This window comes from Taeniopygia guttata, chromosome 1, assembly GCF_048771995.1.
Source record: "Taeniopygia guttata chromosome 1, bTaeGut7.mat, whole genome shotgun sequence".
Classification (NCBI taxonomy): domain Eukaryota; kingdom Metazoa; phylum Chordata; class Aves; order Passeriformes; family Estrildidae; genus Taeniopygia; species Taeniopygia guttata.
This window is the reverse complement of record NC_133024.1, coordinates 16634314-16653702: the sequence shown is the minus strand read 5'-3', so window position 1 is coordinate 16653702 and position 19389 is coordinate 16634314. Positions and strand designations below refer to the sequence as shown.

At 40.6% G+C, this 19389-nt stretch overlaps 1 long non-coding RNA gene across 1 annotated transcript in view; it reads left to right on the top strand.

Annotated features, from left to right (window-relative positions):
- The first annotated feature begins 5524 nt into the window (after window positions 1-5524).
- The window catches only part of LOC140682298 (uncharacterized), a 57594-nt gene continuing 43729 nt past the window's right edge, over window positions 5525-19389 (top strand). The window contains exon 1 of the long non-coding RNA XR_012053836.1: window positions 5525-6180. This is a non-coding gene — a long non-coding RNA (uncharacterized lncRNA). The remainder of the gene's footprint in view (window positions 6181-19389) is intronic.

Genomic DNA, 19389 nt, shown 5'->3' with positions numbered 1-19389 from the left:
GCTGCAGTTTTTCAAGACAGATATTTAGAGATTCAAAGGCACATCTGGGAATATTTTATAAACCGTAGTATTCTCCCAGTAAAAATGTAAAGCTTGTCTTATGTTATATCCAAAATTTTATCTTAATTAGGGTTTGCATTCCCTACATGCAGCTATATTTTATGTTTGTTTTGACATCAGAGACGTGCCATTAATTAAATGCCAGGAAAAAGTAAAGGTGCCGGAGAAAGAGAGTGACATAAAATATGTACATATGAAAATATGTATATGTATGTGTGTGCATGTGAAGCTAAATAGTTTATTTTGCTCTAAGAGTCAGCATCGAGGTCATTCTTGAGATTTTATTCCTTCCTAGATTTCACTGGGGAAAACATACCTTGGGAGTTTAATGGAAGGGCAAATGAGATGAAATGATGAGAAGGTTTTTTTTGTGCTCAGCCTCTGGTAAGCAACTTTTCAGTTTTCATTCTGAAGGTGCGCTCTGATCACTCCTTCTGTTTGTAGTATAAAGGCCTACTGGGATGTCTTCATGCTTGTTTGGTTTGAGGGGGGTTGTTTTTGCAGTTTTTATTTATTTGTTATTAGCTTCAGTTATCCTTAACCCAACTGTCAGAAACGTGAGAACGAGATGCAGCAGACGTGACTTGAGTTCTTCTTGTGGTTTTAGATAAGTGTGGTCTGAAGTTCACAGATACAGCCGCTCCAAGCTTCTCAGCTACTGCTAAATCTAAGTTACAAGTCAGGAATGGGAGCAATAATTGGCTCTTTTTAGCCATACACTGAGTATGGCTGATAATAATGAAGTGACAGGACACACAGTCACCAACTCTGCAAATGTTTATCAGATTCTTGGGGATATCTTCACTTGCTTACATAAAATGCTGGCTGTGCACTGAAGCCCTTGTGGAAATTGTGTGTGTTAGTCGTGAAGTCTCTTCTGGATCCCTCCTGTCCTGCAAGGATCACAGAGAGGGAGCCAAACTCGTTTCCAGAGTCCTGAGCCAGAAGACACTTGGTCCACTGGAGTTTCTCACACTTTTCCATGTATGGCTTGTTGTTTATCCTTTTACTGCTAATATATTGGCCCAAGTTATGCCCCAAAGTGTGAAGAGTGTTATTTTCCATGTCCCCTGGCATTACAGATTCCTCTGACAGCAAATCTACTCCTCCTCCCTAATACATACTTGTTTTCTTATACCAGCTTGCAGATTAGAGGGAGTAATAATTCCCTCTTGGAGAGGGAAAACAGTATCCCATTTGTCCAGCCATGTTATGGTCTGCTGAGTTATTTAATACTCCACACATTTATTTTATGCCATTAATCACTGAATCTGGATGACACACAGATTTTCAAGGTGGGGAAAACATCCTGCCAGAATCAAACCATAGGGTTTTTATAGAAGGTTTTTTTGGTTTTTTTTTACTGTGTCTGTATCCTGAGAAGGGAGACAGGCAAGTTCACTGCAGTATTTCAAACAATCTGATCTTCAGAATGCAAAAATCACATCATATCCAGCACCAGATAAAATCTGAGTGAAAAATTAAATTTAGGAATGGGGTCCTGTTCCAAACCCTTCTGGAGGCTGTTCCTGGATACCTGAGGAGCTGCTTCCCTCTACAGGAACGTGCCTGACCATGACAGCTGTGGAACAACAGAAAGATTGGAGGAATAATTTTTTCAATAGAAGAATATGTGTTGTACTCAAATTATACTGGTCTTTTGCAATTCTCTTCTTAAGGTGGCTCTCCTGGAGTAAATCTCTGTGTAACAATCTCTGGTACTCCTTTGAGAAACCTGTTTGTAGTTTTCAAAACTTGTCCCCACAAAGAAAATTTGCTCAGCTCCTCATGCTTTCTTGTTTGCCTGTAGGTGGAATTAAACTGTAGAAGTGCGTTAAGAGCAGGATATGAAGTGCTCTTAGGAAAGAATGGTATCTTTAGTTTAAAAATGGGGATCATCTTGATGTCATGGGGGTCTGAAAAAAGCTCTTTTGCCTGTAAACTTCATAGTGCTTTGCCATACAGTATTGAGGCTCATAAAAGAGTTGGGTGTATAAAGTAACTTTGGATTAAGTGATGGATGGTCAACTCTTGCTTAGCTGAAATTTCAGAAGCTAATAAATAGCAGAGTACCCTTTTGAAAAAGGCAAACTTTGAACTTTAAATGATGTGAAGTTTGGATTAATATTTGACATTCTGATATTGGATGAGCCAGAATGTCTCTAATTATCCCAGAGCTGTGATCCACGTGGGACTGTGGGGCTTCAAGAAGAATTTTATCTCCATAATCTTATATCCAAAATCAATATGTGTAAAGAAAGAGTTGCTGAAGTCTAACTCAGAATTTGTGTCTTAAAACAGGCAAGCAAAGACTTTTCAGCTACATAAATAATGAAGTAAGAGGAGATAACTTTTGAGCTCCAATGTCAGTATGGGTGTTGTTTTTAAGAAAATCCCAAAAGAAAACAAAAAACCCACAACATTTTGTCTTGACTTTCCCCCACTCCCAAAATATAAAAAAGCTATTTTAAAGCTTTTTAAAATAAAAAAAAATCTATTTATATATATTGATACCACTGAAGGATCAAAAAGAAAATATTGAAGTAAGCATGAAACACATTGAAATAAATAGAAAATGTCTTTTGTTATAGCACAGCTGTGGATCAAATGAGATTAGTCACTCTGATAAATTCATACAGACATACATCCTTTGTCTAGCACAGTGCATCAGCTTGATATTCACACATTTCAGTCATGAAAATGAGTAAGAAATTGGAAGAGGCATGTATAATATGAGAATTGCAAGATTTTAATGTAAATTAACCATAAACAGATGATATAATGACAGGCAGTGATGAAAAGTGGATTACCGTGCAGATTAGAGATGAACTCTGGATTAATTTGGGGATGAATCTTGTTTGCTGTTTTGACAGGAGCTATTCTGGCTGTCTATTATTTCATTTGCTTTAAAACCAAGAGGGAAAAGCCTCTGTAGGGTGAAAGATCAATGCACTAAAAGGAATAGACAAATACTGTCCGTAATTATATTTTGACTGAAAGCTATAAAAGCAGTGAAATTATGCAGTATCTTCTAGCAGAAATACTGAGACCAAAGCAGAGATGTATTACTGCTAAAATAAATAAATGTCTGGATCAATAGGCTTGCTCTTTTAATCTCTAATTGGTTTTAATGAAGGACAGAGAGGGTTTTTTTTAATATAAATAGACTGAAGGAAGAATTTAAACTGCATGCAATGAAAGTGATGCAGGGCTATGTTTGAAACAGCAAGGATACAGGAAAATATCAAATATTCAATCCTCAAAGGCACCTTTGGCCTGTGCAATCATATGGGTGGTACCCTATTAGGGGAGAAAATTGAGTATATAATTACAGACTGTATCATAATGCAAATATTGGTGGGGGGCGGGGGGTGAGTCAACATTTCAAAGGGCAGCTGTAATTCAGATATTTTGCTTTTAGTTTTAATGCTGTAATGGTAGGTTTGGTTTTTAGGTTTTTTTTTTTTTTTTTTACATGCCTGCATGTACAATTCCTATCTGCACTACGACAGAACACCTAGCACTGCTTTGATAAAACACTAAATAATTACTACAGGCTGAAAGTGTTAATTCTAGGATTATCCCTCCAAAAAATTAGAAGTGATATATATTCCACCATTCTTTTTTTTTCCTTTTCTTTTCTTTCTTTTTTTTTTTTTTTCTTTTTTTTTTCCCCCAAGCTGGCAAATATTAGCTTTCTAAGTCAAAAATCACCAAGCAAGTTTCCAAGCATTCCTCAATCTGTCCACACTCACCGAGTTCCAGGAAACAGAAAGGCTGATACAGCTGCTCGTAGCACTTGGAAAATGTTGAAATCTCTTTCAGTAGCAGCAAAAGGATCTTGGACCAGAAGTTTTCCACTGAAAAAAAATGTTATCAGTGTAGAAGTTTCAACTCTCTTTAAAAGCCAAAGTGACAGAAGAAGTTTTTATGTCCTTAAGAAGGACATAGAAAACATAGTTATTTATAAATGTAAAAATGCATGCTTTTGTGTAATAGATGTTCAAGAACAGCTAGACAAGAAATACTCTGCAATGAAAGGATTAACATTAATTTCTGTAATTTATCCTAGTAGAGATTTTTATGATTATGGGGCTTGTTGCTGGCAGAAACTGCTGCAGCAAAGTCATCTTCAGTAAGTCTCAAATAGGATAAATAGTCAGGAAGCATTTGTCCCCCATTAAGCCACTGAAAATGATTAGAGAAAATATGAGCTTCAGAGTTCATAATTGCAATGCATCTCTCATGTTTTCACATATATATTTGGCAATAGTATTATGGGGTTGTTTGATTTTTTCAATTCTGCTCTCAAAAAATTCCTACAGACACAGAAAGTATTTGCAGATTACAGCCACCAGTTGTGCTACTGTATTTCTAAATTGTCACTTAACCACCCGAATTTCACTTGGACTTGAAAAACTGCTCATAATCTCCTCTGACAGTCACTCCCCAAGAGAACTCTTCCAATTAAAAACAGAATAATAGTGCACCTTTCAGTTAAAAAATTGAATTTATGTTGTTTTCTTGTTGGGAAGCCAGCAAAACAAACAACTCTCAGAAGGGAGCTCTTCATACGTGCTGGAAATAATTGAAATCAGGCTGTGGCTACTACAGAAACAGAGATGTTCTTTATTTGATGAATGACAACTTCACAAAATCATCAGCTTCTCAGTAAATCTCCGAGGGACTTAATTTTATGCTGAAATCTGTACAACAGTAACAAACAAACAGTTTTGTGCTCCTTGCTTGGTCCCCCTGCTGTCCCTAGGGTTTGTACATCATAAAAATTAATTTAGCAATGCCTCCTCTGTTTTGCCAAAAATTACATTTTTATTGCATTGTGAGCTTGGCTCACAACTCTCCCAATTAAAAAGGGGAAAAAAAAGAATTCCTAGTTCTTCATTTTTAATCCCAACATAGGTCCACTAGCCCAGACCATAAGGAAACATTTGTTTCCTGTCAGAATTGATCTTCTTAACGATAACAATGAAATTGCCTTGGTCTATCTAAGAGAGCATGATCAGTTCATGATATATTTTTCTGAGGCAGGCCCTTTCAATTTTATTTTCTTTTTCATTTTCACCTTGCATGCTTCCTTGCTGAAGCCCCCAGATACTAATTTTGCCTGCTTTGAGAGATTTGTTTGCCAGACACCCAGAAAAGGGTGCATGAGAGGTCTCCCTAAATTTAAAGGCTGACTTTGCCACATGCAAGAGTCAAAAATGTGCAAAACTTTTTTTTATCTAGGAGCTCAGTATAAAATAGGTCCTTGAAAGAGTTCCAATTAAAATATAATTACACCGTCATCATTAGGAAATAAATTCTTGGATGAGTGAAAGACTGAGCTAAATATTTTTATTTAGTTCAAGATTTCAAAAAAAAAAAAGCAAACAGGATTAAAAGGGTATCATGAGATTTTTTTTTTAATTCATAAATGCTTATAAAATGTTAAAAAAAAAATGCTGGAACATCATTATATTGTATCCCTAATTTATCCACAAAACTAGGTGAGCCTTGGAGGTCCTGAGTCCAGCAATGGATAGGAGAAGGAAGATATAGTGGTTTTAGAAGATATGAAATGTGGAGTAATTCACACATTGACAGCTGGGAATGCCTTAGGGAGGTGGATGCGTCACAGGACTGGGATGTTTTCCATGGAATGTTCTTCACTGAAGAAGCTGCCTCATAGATTTCAGATGCACTTTGCTGGCTTTTAAACTGTGTCAGGACCTGAGGTTTGCACTTCTGGGATGCTAGAGGGAAATATCCCTCTTTGGAAAAATCCTGCAGAACTGTTGGGATAGGAGAGACAATAGCTTAAAGTGTTGTCAATGGATAAAAAACCAGAATAGGTGGGGAGGAAAAGGCACAAAAATCCTCAAAGCTTCAAGCAGTGCATTCAGATGATGGCAAGCTTAGAGATAAGAGATAAGCAAGCCAGAAGCAGTTTGTACTTTCCCATCATGAAAATCAGTGCAGATTTCCCACCCCATCAATGCAGATTAATTAATGGGAAGGAATTCTTTACTGTGAGGGTGTTGAGGCTCTGGAACATCCCTGGAACTAAATCTTTGAAGTGCCTTCCAACCAAAATCCTTTAGGATTGTATCTATTCTTCTGGTGAGTGTGCTAAAAAAACTTCTATCTATTTAATTAAATTTACTACTGTATTATGCACTTTTGGCATTGCCTTTAGGTTTTTCCCTGTGTCCCTGGCACAGCTTGATGGAACTGTCTGGTGGATGCTAAAAGCACCGAACAAATACTCAGCTTAAAACAAACCATACAGCAGAGGAAATTTAACATGATTTAGTCATGGGATGAGTCTTGGCTGAAACTCACAATGAGTTCTTAAGCCTTATAACCAGAGGAATTTTAGGTTACAGATAGAAAAGTTTATGCACAGCATTTGCTATCAAAGGGACTTAATTAAGAACATCTTTAGTTCATCAGAAACAGAAAAAAACATGTGGTTAAATGTTCTTTAAAAAACAAAATCAAAATTTTAAAAAAATCAGCTTTGGGGGAGTTTTTTCTGTGCTTCTTGCTTTTCAGTGCATCCAGAAACAGCAGGGCAAGAACTGCCACACAGTTTCTGGCATATTGTGCTGTTTCCAAATTCCTCTCTTTTCCTTCCACCTTTACCATCCTTCCTTTCTCCCCTTAGAAGCCTGCACCCTGTTCCCTTGAGCCTGGTACCTCTGGGCATGGATTTCTTGGGCTGTGATGGTGGAAAATCATTTTCATCCTGTAGAGGAAGCCTGGGGAGGATGATGCCTTGTAGAAGCTGTTGCACAGGATGCCGTGCTGAATTTTAGGCAATAGGCAGGAACTGTCCACCCTGTAAAGGACTACAGCCCTTTTAGCTAAGAAAATTCCTGAACACAGTCCTCCAGCCTAGTTCTTTGCAGTAATGTTTCTTTTTTCAAAGTTGGATGAATGAAATTAGTAATTCCTGAGAGAATCCTGTAACATTTTCCATGTATGATTAGAAACGTAAACATGCTGGAAAGGGGTTTGAGGGACCAAGATTTGGAGGTGTGAGGGATATACTTAAGCCTGTTCATAAATCTGAAAAAGTTAAAAAAAAAAAAAAAAGGCTAAATAAACTAGATGTAGGTATAACTGCTTGGTTTGGGATTTTTATTTTAGGGTTTTTTTTTTTTTTACTGGTTGCAGAAACTGCTGGTACTTCCAGCCTTCTGGAAGAGCAAGGCAGAACAGCAAACTCCTTCCATCAGGCAGCAGATGGCAACTTTGGACAGCCTCCGACCAGGCTGGCTCAAATCAGAGATGAGTCCCATCCCCTTCCAAGTGAGCACAATGCTGGGCTGAGCTGGGAATTGGATCATGTCTAAACATTGTGTCTGGGCTCAGGATGCAGCAGAGTTTTGCTGTAGCTGATCCAAGGGCTCAGTTCCAGCCAGGTTCTAATGAGGACTCCTACCTTAACAGAGAAATGCCCTGTGTGCTGCCAGCACTAGCTCTGTGTTACCTGTCTTCTCTGCTGAGGTTTTGGGTTTTTTACAAACTGTCTCCAGGGCACAGCTGGTCTCTGAGGGCTGCTCAAAGCAGTCTGATTTAACATCTGAAAAGAAAAAAAATAATAAAAACAAAACAAACAAACAAAACCAAACAAAAACCAACAAAAACAACAACAAAAAAAAGCAAAAAAAATAAAACCAAACAAAACAAAAAACCCACAAAAACCGGCTCGTTATCTGATTTGGTACCTTGTTTTCCTTACAGCCAGCTGGTTTTAGGAGACACATCTATAAATGCTCCCCTAAAACATGAAAGCCAGGAAACCTCTGAAGTAATCAGCAGCTTTTAAAGAGTTGTTCGCAAATCAGGAGCAACTTGAACTTTCCCAACATAGCGTGTAGATGAAGAGGCACCAGCTTGAAAATGAACATCAGAACAGCAAAAGGCAAAGCCTGGGAAACAATTTTGAGGGCAGTTGTTAATAATGTGGATGACAAAAACCAGAGGAGCCTCTCTAATTGGTTTTCTGAGTCCCTCGTTCTCAGGCTGGCTGGTTGGAGTTGTGCTGCCTAATGTTACTTTCCACTCTGTAATCCCTTGCTGTGCAGAGAAGGGGAGAAAGTGCTGTGGGACTGCAGCAAAGACAGCCCTGTTTTCTCCTCCCTGACAGCCCATGTGCTTCTGTGATAACAGCTGAGGTTTATTAAATGGGTCTAGTGTCTGCATCCCCTTGCAGGCAATCCTTCTTCATGTGGCTCCTTTTCGTGGAGCCGAGCTCAGCTGCAAAAGGATCTCAGCACCTCACTGTTTTTAGAGCTCACCCTGCCCCAGGAACAGAGGTGAGGTTCTCCCTGGCCAGCAGCATGGAAAGAGGCACAGAAAGTCTGAGTCTGTGCAGTACACTCAGGGTAACATGAATCTATCCTTATGTAGGCATGTGTTGTCTCCCTCTCCTTTTTTTTTTTTTTTTTTCTAGAAACTATTGTTTCATAGAACAAAAACTAGTCTTATTCTGTGCACATGATCATAACTTATATTACAAGCTAAGAGGATGTGGACATCTGATGCTGTGGATTGTTTGATGATACATGCCTTTGGATTTGTTTGTACCAGGGGCAGGTTTCAGCCAAGCTCTGCCCCAGAGCTGTGCTCCCCAGCCTGCCCTGGAAAGGGAATTCTGTCTGCCCCAGCTCCCTGTGCTGGGGAAATCACTGGGGAAAGCTGAAGGACAGAATCAAAGCTTCCTCATCCCATAATATCCAGAGGGAAGCCAAACCCCACAAGGCCTGTGGGTCCTGATTCTCTGCTCATGAGGCCAAAGGAACAATCTCACATTTACTGCAAATTTAGGGGTTAATATCTTGAAAGTCTGACATAGCAAAGGCCGTGCAATACTTCAGGCTGCTTTAGCATGCACATCTTGTTAACATGCCAACCTAATTCCACTCTTTTGCTTCACAGACAAGCACCACTTTATTAGCCACAAATCCATTATCTTCTCATTTGAAAGGCTCTGAATAGCTTATGGCAACATTCTGCTTTTGTAATACAACAAGTCTTTTCACGTCGGTTAAAAATACTTTAAGAAATGAAAAATAAAAATTCAACAGTGACAGACATTCCCAGTCGTGCCTTTCATCCTCCCTGTGTGAGCCAGCAGGTGCAACTTGACATTCTTTAAACAAACCTTCCCCCTGCTTTGTGGCTGAATAAAGGCTTTGACAAATGCTTATCCTTTGATATGATGTGTACTTGACAAAATTCACAGGGAGATCTGAACTGCTGCTTTGAAGCAAATACTTATTAGAACACTGGAGCACTAAAGTGCACTGTGATTTGGCTCGGTTGCTAGTAAGACATCAAGTAAAATGTGCCCATTATGTCAATTCAAAGCCAAATCTAAACACTGACTTCTAAGAAATCTGAAGAGAATTTGGGGCTCTGCAGCTCTCCTGCTTTATTGCTTATCTAATTTGCATTTCCTTCTCTCTCTGTCAGCTCCCCTCTGCATTTCGAGCCGAGTAGTTTGTGAATCATCTGGAATTCATTAAATATTTTCCATTACTTTATTTTGCTTACACTTTCAAGCCTTCTCCCCCTCTCCCCCAAAATGCAATGTACTTCTAGCTGAACAGGAAAGGGGATGGAGACTTGTCTCCCTTTCACGGCTTCAGGGCTGTTCCAGATTTGTGTCTCCTCTATGCAGGCATTCAGTATGGAATATTTGGTCTAGATTAGTTGGAAAGGTGCCATGAAGAATGGACTGGCACAGGGTCAAAAACAGACTCAAGTTGTAGCCCAGGAAAGATTTGTAGGTGAAATGAAATTAATTCATCTCTTTCTGCCCAGAAAAAAAAAAAAAAAAGACTTCTAGAACACCTTTCATCCTTTCTTTCTATTATTGTCTTGTACATTGCTGTGAAATGTCACAGTTCATCGCAAAATCTTCTTTCTTTGTTGCCTGTTAGTAACCCCTAGCCTGCTTTTAGCTGTCTGGGCACAGGCAGGCAGCTTCAGACATCATTCCCCAGGTCTGGAGAGCACTGAGAAAATGCCTGACCTGCCTCTTCCACAACAGATGGCAGCTAATGGCATCTTGGTGGAGGATCTCTCCTCTGATCCTAACAAGCTGTCTAATTTAGCAGAGGTATTTCAAGATGAAGTTTCAGAGAACTTAGGAAATTCAGGCTCAAATTAGAAATTTGGTGTAATTTTTAAATACTGATTATAAGCAACTATCAGGACAGCCTCCGTGGATGTGTCATTTACTCACTTTACCTTGACATTATTTATGGCAAGCCTTGATAACTTTTTAACAGGTTTTCTGTAGTCTAATAACCTCAAGCAGAAAGCTTTTGTCACAGTTTGGGCTGAATAAAGAAATACATCAAATAGCAGCAAGCAAGTAAGAAGAAAGGTGTTCCAGGATTTTGTTTCCCCTGCTGCCACAGAAAAAGTGCTTGGAATTTTTGATTTGTTGATGTGTTCAAATGGGAAATGACACTTGTTTCTTTTTCTGAAAGCTACCACGTAAACACAACAAATGTTATGTTTTGCTTTGAACATACAGGTTACATCCTAAATATTACACCTTACAGCACGTATAAACACAGGTATAAATACACAGCAAAAAAATAATCCACTTTCAAGCCTTGCTGCCCTGGGGAATAATTTTGGAGGGTGTGGGTGAGTAGTCCAGAGTGCTTTCCATGGCTTGATGAGGGTTGGGCCATTCAGACATGGCACTGGGCTGGCCTCAGGTGTGCTGGGGTCAGCCTGCTCAGCCTCAAGTGGAACTAATTTTAGGAGAGAGCTGTAGGTAATTTCAGGTGATCCTGCTGCAGAGAGTGCAGTGCAAGCTGAGGTTCTCACACGGGGTTTGTTTCTATTTTTCTACCTAGAAAAGCCTGAGGGCTGAAAACACAGCAGCTGCCAGCGAGCCTGGCCCTCTGACACTGGGGAGGGCAGGTGCCACTCCTGGCAAGGTTTGCTCACCTCCTGCCATCCCCTGTAAGGTTTGCTCACCTCCTGCCATCCCCTGCAAGGTTTGCTCACCTCCTGCCATCCCCTGCAAGGTTTGCTCACCTCCTGCCATCCCCTGCAAGGTTTGCTCACCTCCTGCCATCCCCTGCAAGGTTTGCTCACCTCCTGCCATCCCCTGTAAGGTTTGCTCACCTCCTGCCATCCACACACTCCTCTACACGTGTTCAGCCAGAAGCCAGGAGCACTTTGCCTAAGCTCAGCAGGACCAGAGTGCTGAGCCAGGCAGCTGGGCAGGGCTTTATCACTCCTGGCTCTGGCACCAGGCTAACGAGGCAAATTTGCTGATGCTGCTGCTCTCAAATTTTGGCTCCTGGACTCAGGGCCAGAGCTCTGGAGATGCCAAGGCTGTGGTATCACAGCACCTAAAGGCTTGGCATCACCTCCTGCAGCCAGAGCTGCCCTGCTGATCACCATGGGGCTCAGCAGAGGAGCTGTTCATTAGTGGTGCTAAGCTGGAGTCCTGCAAAATTCACATCGGCGTCAGCCCTGAGAGAGCTGTGCCTCTGTGAAAGAGATTAATTGGCAATGCAGAAAGTGAAAACCTGCTGCTGCATCTCTGCTCTGGCTGCACCCCTCAGTCCTTCATGTGACAGTGTAAGAGCTGTCATCCCTCTGTCAAAGGCTAAAGGAGTCTGCTTTGCCCTTTTTGTACATAGATTTTATTTTTTTTTCAGAGAGCCTCTTCTTGTATCTGAAACAACTCCTGAATTCATGTGAGACATTGGGCATAGCAGAGCATCCAGGGCAAAAGAGTGCATGAGGCTAAATCTAGAAGCCCTCAGAGAAATTCACTGTCAGGTTGGAGTAAAGGAAAAAAAAAAAAAAAAAGGAGCTATCCTTTCCATGTTTGAGTAGTTTTTTTATGTATGCCAGTGAAACTCTCCCATTTTCTTCTGTGGGAAATACTGGAAAAAACCATACTCAAATATTATATTCCTCAAACTAGCTATTTGTAAGTAAAATGCACTTCATTTTCTTCAATAGAAACCAGGGGAGTAGCTAAGGTGATTTCTTTTCCTGCCATTTTCCACAAGTTTCAGTCTCTTCCCACGTCTGGTAAATGTTTCTATGAGTCTGTAAAAAGACATCTGGGAGGCTCCCAATATTCAATTAGCATTTAGTACTACACTCTTCTCTTTGCAAATTAAAAACTATGCAGTTCCCATAGCAACCTAAACAAGATAAGAATCTGAGTGAAGACAAGCTGATTTAAGTGAAGATAAACAGACAGCAATGTAGATATTTTAAATGAGTCCGGGAGTTTCTTGATTGGCTGTGGTTTTTGTTTGTTTGTGAGGGGTTTTGTTGGTTGTTTTTTGTGGGGTTTTTTTGGTGATTTTTTCTTTCCTTATCTCAAGGCGTATTTGGAATAATAAACTGTAATCCTTACTTGAAAGATCTCTGGCAATGACTGGGCAGCAAGAGACACTGGTTTTGCTACAGAAAATACATCCAGCACAAAAACATGTTTTTTCACAAAGTTCCTCGAGCTCCACCTTTAAAATTGGTTTTGTTTAGACAACAAGAAGTAGGTGTAGCCATCTCCTTGTTTTATTTGTTGTTGGGTTTTTCTTAATTAGGAGCTGAGACTTGGTGTGGCCAAGGAGTGCTGAGTTTTGTTAGGTAAGCAGGTGGGTTTATGCAGTGTGACATTTAAATTGCAGCCCAACATGTTTGCACAGTGCTCGGATCAATGGATGTCCCTTTGGACACGGGCAGATCATGATGAACATTTGGTTGTTTGTGCAGATGGAGCTTCAGAGAAACAAAAGCACGTGTTCTGTATTAGTTCTGTGAAGATCAACCACAGGTATGAACCTGAACTTAGAGAAATTTCTCCCCAAATGCTGGCACTCTACTCCCCTTTGCCAGGCTGGTGAATGGGACACTCCTAAGCTGCAGAAAAACCCTGAACAGTCCATAGAAATCCTCTGGCCTTTAAGAACAGTATTTCTCAAGGTTTCTAAGGCATTCTCTTTTAAAATGAGGATGAGAAGGAACTAATTCCCATCTCCCATCCTTCCAGCGTGCAGGGTTTGCCTGCAGTGTGCTCCTCCCCGTGACCCTGTGGTTAAAGCTGAACCTTCAGCATCTGAGCACTGACACTTCTCTGCCAACCATCCTGCTCCCTCTTGTTGTTTATGGGAATTTAACCCCGTGTTTGGAGCCCCTCATCAAGATTTTGACCCCAGTAAGCCAAGTCAGGGCGTGTGGAGCTCCCTGAATTTACCCAGAGCTCAGGAAAATGTCACTTATGCTCATCTCGTGTCAGTGCAGCACCAATGCACCTGTAAGAGGTGATTCTCTGCCCTACATCAGGTTGATTGAGGCAATTTTTTGTTGCTGTGATGACAAAAATGGAGGCAAAATACATTGCAGTGGTTTATACACATTTGTGTTGTCCTGATACCCCTGTGACAGTGTTCTGTGTGAGATTCGATGCAGTGTGGATAATAAGACAAATTAGGTATTCCAGCTGCAAAAACACAGTGTGAGGGAATGATGTGCAGCTCAGCTGCAAAAATACAGCATTTTTGTGACATTATGTTCAACCCTCTTCCCCTGAGACGTCTCCTTCCAGGTCAGTGTGGACAAAGCAGCCACTGCCAGCACGATGGAGTCCATTTGCTTGGCAAGCAGGAAATTTGCCTTTCTGCCAGTTTTGTGCTTCTAACAAGTATCAAAGTCAAATGAAGACAACTGGACTGTCAAAATCTCTGTTAGCAGAGATAAAAACAGTTTGATGGGGGTGGGGAGGATTTTGTTAGAGAAAGAGTAAAAACATATGTATTTTGAACATATTTATTTTCCATTAAAGAGGCAATTTCACAGCCTAGAACATTTTAATAAGGGTCTATTTGTGTCTCTTTCAAGTTAAAGTGTATCTTCTATTTGGCTTATTTCTTTCCATAATTGTCATCACCATCTCCACCTTCCATCCTGTTAGATTCACTGAATGGTTCCCGTCAGAGAACTTCATTGATCCAACCCCAATTTTTCAGGTGTGTGTATATAAAACTGTGCATTACACACTTGCACCTCTTAGGGGTGAGCAGCACCTCAAAATTCCTGTGGGAATCACCTCTTGGATTTCCTTTTCTTGTCCTTTTCCTGTCCTGGTAGCATACATGGCTGGATGCTTTAACAGATGTTTAAAAATGGGAGCTCATAAGTGACAGGAAAAATCCACTAATTGCCTAAATTCTGTGTTCAGTCAAGGTTTAAAGTATTTTAAATTCTTATTATATAATTATCAAAACAGCTTTAAGGATGCACACTCAGAAAGTCTCAGCTGGTAGGATTAGGGGGAAAAAAGTCCTTTTGCAGCAAATCTAGTGAAAGAAACTGAAATTTTGTGTAGTCTAAGTTTTCCCTAATCCAATATGTCCTGTATTCCATTCAAAGCATCACTTCACAGTGTGACTCTCAGCTAGTGTGCATAATTCATTTACTAATGCAAATTGAATGGCCCAGGAAATAGCTCTTCTTTAAGAAAAAAAAAAAAAAAAAAGAAAAAAGAAAAAAAGAAGATAGGAAAAAAAAACCTCTCTTTCAGGAAAACTAAAATTTCTTTGCTGAACAGGGAAATTCAGAGGTTTGTGCTTTCTGTACTCGCTTTTCTTACATGCACATCAGCCTGCTGCAGACCCCTTAGTGGTTGAGGTGATTAGGGAAAATCCCAAACTGGACAAGCTGCAAACTGGATTTGCTAACAGGTCCCTCCAGAGCCGATTTTGGTTATGGACTACATGCCAGTGGGACAGGCAGAGTGCAGAAGGCTGTGCTCCCTTCAGAAATTCAGATTTTCAGGAGTCACAGGTCACAGTGACTGATTTGATATTTAAGCTTGGAGGGGTGAGGGAAGTTGGTCTATCTTCCAGCTGTAAACATTGAGGCAAACCCCACGTTTTTAAGAGGTTGAAAAATGGTGTGAATTGGGCCATCCTTAAGGCTGGATGTGGCATCTTGGTGCAGCACAGATGAGATTTATGTTTGTTTTTTGGTTTGTTCCATTTTGTTTTCATTTCCCCCCTTACAGTGGATCTGTTGCAGCTGCGATAGTTAATGAAGTGCTGAGAATGGAGTTGTTATCCAGCACAGGGGGAAAAGCCTTGCTGGCTCCCCACAGGCTGCAGGAAGGGCTTGGCCGTGAGCTCAGGCAGCAGAGGCTGATGAGAAGAGCTGGGGGTTTGACAAACAAACATCTGGGCAGCTGCATCCCACCCAGGCTGGGGATGGGAGCATGAGCTGCGAGCTGTGGCTGCAGCTCTGCTGAGCTCCTGCCTGTCCTCTGCTGTCGGAATCTGAGGTATTGATGATTCTGAGATTGTAGAAAGTCTCTGTCTTTCTGCCCCGCTGCCAAAGAAGAAGCCATAATTCGTCTGTGCTGGTTTCAAGGTTGTTTATTCTGTTTATCTCTAACATGTTCTGCTGCCCTGCCGCAGGTCTGGCCTGCAGGGCAGCGTGTGGGGCTCTGCCCTCAGTGGGATGTTACAAACATTATATACCAGAAACTACCTGTGCTGTATTTACAATAATGTGCCAATATCTGTCACCTACGTTGAACAGTGTGTCCCCAGCCTAAACCAACAGAAAAATGCCAACACTACAGTGAAACATGGAGGGCATGAAGAAGGAGAAAAAGGACAAGACACACCCAATTTCCTCCATCTTGTCCCCTTTGGACCCCTAATCTAGAATCCTAAAATTTTACTTTTGCACCCGTGCCACACTTAATTATTACTTATATCAAACACTCAGAGCTTGTAATTCATCCTGTAAGATTGAAAACTCTTTTCCATGGACAGAGATCACAGACAGTGTCTCTGGGGGCTCTGTCCAGGGGGGTTCCTGACCCCCTGCCAGGGTCCCAGACCTTCCAGGGCAGCCAGAGGGAAGCCCTGGATTCACACACTCTGCAGCAAGTGGGGCTGCAAGAATTCTCCTGCAAGCAAGAAATTTAAAAAAGAACTTTCAGTTTAGGATAAAGCCCTTTGTTTTACATTTGTCAGCTGAGGTGTTGACATTTGTCTTCTTTTGGTTTATTTAACGTGAGGTGCAGCCACAGACATTCTCACAAATAAACAGACATGTAAGACTTTTGCTAGCATATTTACTTTGCCGGTGTGAAACTAATGAGTGACATATTTCTTTAGCAGCTGCCTTGGTTGTGCAGCCTCTTCCTGCAAAGACCATGCCCTGAGAATGAGTGAAAAAAAAAAAAAAAAAAAAAAAGAGTTCAAAACCTGGTAGAATGATAGCAAACATATAACTGGACAATTAATTGAAATAATAAATGACTCACTTCAGCAAGACCCTGAGTGAATCCCGATCCTGGACTTCCTGTGCTATGTGAAGAGCCCTGATGGTGTTTATTTAAATGGGAAACATTCTCTGCAAGGAAATGGGTAAATAGGGACCTCAAAAGTTCAAAGCTAAGGTCCTGCAGAAGAAATACCGAAGCTCAGGGTCATGTCCTTAATTTGTGTACACCATTGGTCGCAATTAATATCAATCACAGATCTGTCTCTCAGTGCTTGTTCACGTTATTTGGTCTTATTGAGCTTGCAAACATTGATCTTGTTTGATTTTAGCCTATAGGAGCTTATGTCTCTTCAAGCTTTAATGACCAATGAAGGTAACATCAGATTTGCCTGATTGGACAGTGGCTGACTAGTTTTGGTTCTGTCTTGAAGCAAAAAAAAGGAGATGGATGTATCTAAGCATAGAAGAAATTATCAAAGCAGTTAAAGATATACATTTTTAATACTGCTTGTCTTATGTTCTGGAAGGCTCTGGAGAAACAATTATCCAAAGACATTTTCTGGCTGCAGCAATCAGTGCAGGTCAACCCTTTTATTTGCCAATACCTTCTGCATTGTTTATTTAAGTTAAGTAACAATAATTTTCTTCATCATGGATGTTTCCAGCATGTGTGCAACAATTTGTGCCAAATAGATGAAAGAAGAAGACATCTCCAAAACGTGCAAGGGAGGCATAACATCACATTTACAGCAGGGACAGCTTGTCAATAGAATTGTTCCTCTCCAGCAGTGTCTGCTGGAGCTGCAGACAGAAAATCTCAAAGAAGTGTCAGAGGTGCCTAAAATAACGATAAAGTTATTTTCAAGTTCTTTTCTAAGGAGGTATCTCCTTCTGCCATGGCCTGACAATAAAGCTGTCAGAGATCTGAGCAGGCAGTTGGACCCAGAGCAGAGTGCATCAGATCTGAGTGTTTGCAAAGTCAGACCCAGGAGCTGTAGCACAAATATCTCTGAGAACACTACAGCTGAGGTGGTCTGCTGTGTTCATCACAGAGGAAGTACTAAACCCAGTGATAAATTCAACTTTCTACTGAAATTTCCAACTTGATCATTTCCTGGACTACTCCCTGTAGGATTCCTGGACCCCACAAGACACTGGGATATCTCTAGAGCTGCTGTGGAAGGGTGTGACACGGTCTGTGATTAAGGGCCATCCATTAAAATGCCCAGCTTTAACTCTGCAAGAGTGGGGATAACTTCAGAGGGCATTGCATTATTGATTTTTTTCTCTTAGGAGTGGGGTGAGCCCAGGAAGACTCCTTAGACCTGTGAGTTCAACTCAGTTTCTCTCCTGCCAGTTCACACTTGGTACCTCTCTTTCAAAATCATGTAATTCCAGAATATAGCATCAAGCAGTCTGGGTGGGTGTGGGGGTTTTATTCTGGGGAAAGCATGAGTGTCTGTGGGTTTTATAGGGCTGTTTGGTTTGTGTTTTTTCTGGTTTTGTTGTTTGGCTTTTTTTTCTCAATTTTTAACAGGAGAGATATTTTTCATCTTCTGTTTGTGGAAGTGTCTGGGGAAATAGACCACCACACAGACATGGTAAAATGGCTTCAATTTAGTGATAATTCAGCACCAGATCCTGGCTGTTTATAACAATTCCCAAGGAATTTTCAGTCCTACTTTTCCCTGGTTTAAATCCAGCCCCTGTTAACCACGTCCGTGGGACGACATCGGTGTCCATCAGGAAATTTGCATAATCTGTAATGATTTTACAGTGCATGTCTAGAGTTCCTGGTTGGGTATTATTTGACAGGACAAAATATGTATTAAAAATTAAAAAAAAAAGAGGGAGGCAAAAGCCTGTGAAAAATAATTTGCTGCTTACACCAGCATGAAAGTTACTCATAGGCACCACTGGTGCTCTTTTGCACTGCTGAGATGATTTTAGCCCTTGACAAATTTAGAGCCTTGAAAGGGACACAACAAATGTTAACCATAAAAGTGCCTCCAGGGCATTGATTTTAAACACCTCAGCTTCACTTTGGTTTTCCATTTTTAGGCAGGAAGTTTGTTAGAAAGGAAAAATAGACACTGCAGGAAAGGAGAGGCCACTTGTAGTTTCCAAGTCAGCATTTACGTGACTCGGGTTCATTTGAAGGAGAATAATTTATGGTGTTGTGAATAAATAATAGCTGTGAGTTCTAACTGTCCAAACATGATGCATAATACCCTGGGAAAGCTTCCTTTGCTGTGTGCTAATGACTGATTGTTGGCTTTTATATTATGAGTGACTGTGATGAGTAAATAATTGGAAAATATCTGACGTGCTCAGGTTTGCTTAAGCAGCACTTGTCAAACTGCATCTTCAAGCCAACTGAGACATGAGCTCAGCTCACTGCTGCAATCACTGTGGTCTCTTTGCCTGCATTTGTTAGCAACCATGCAAGATCAGCTGCTGAGCTTAAAATATCAATGGTTTGGTGTGTCTTGCTTTGCACAAAATTGCTGTTTTATCAGCATCCCTCCTTGTGGAAGTAAATTTATCGAGACATCAGGTAAGTGACCATCTCATCTGAAGAGATAATCTGTCAACTAATCCTAAAAGCAGCACAAAAATATATTCTCTCATGTGTGCATTTTGTGTGTGGAGAAGCATTTTCAAGCTGTTGTCAATCTCACCATGTTGGCTGCTCCTCTATCAGCATCCACAGCGGGAAACGCTTCCTTCTTTTCTTATTGCAGCTTTACTGAAATGGCTCTTTTTCTATTTTTTTTTTTTTTTTTTAATCATCAAGGAGAAGAGTGTTGCATGCTTTTCTCTCTGCCTGACACTGCTTCTTGACAGAGAACCTTGAAACTTTGTCATGAAAGGAAACTATTTAAAATGTTGCTTTGATTTTCAGTTGCATCTCTTCGTTGTTTCTATTGATGGACCTTTTGAAAGGCGAGGATTTTTTTTTCTCTCTTGCAGAGGAAATAAAATTTTTGGGTAAGGAGATAACTGGACAATTCCAGTTTTTCCCCTGCATGTTGA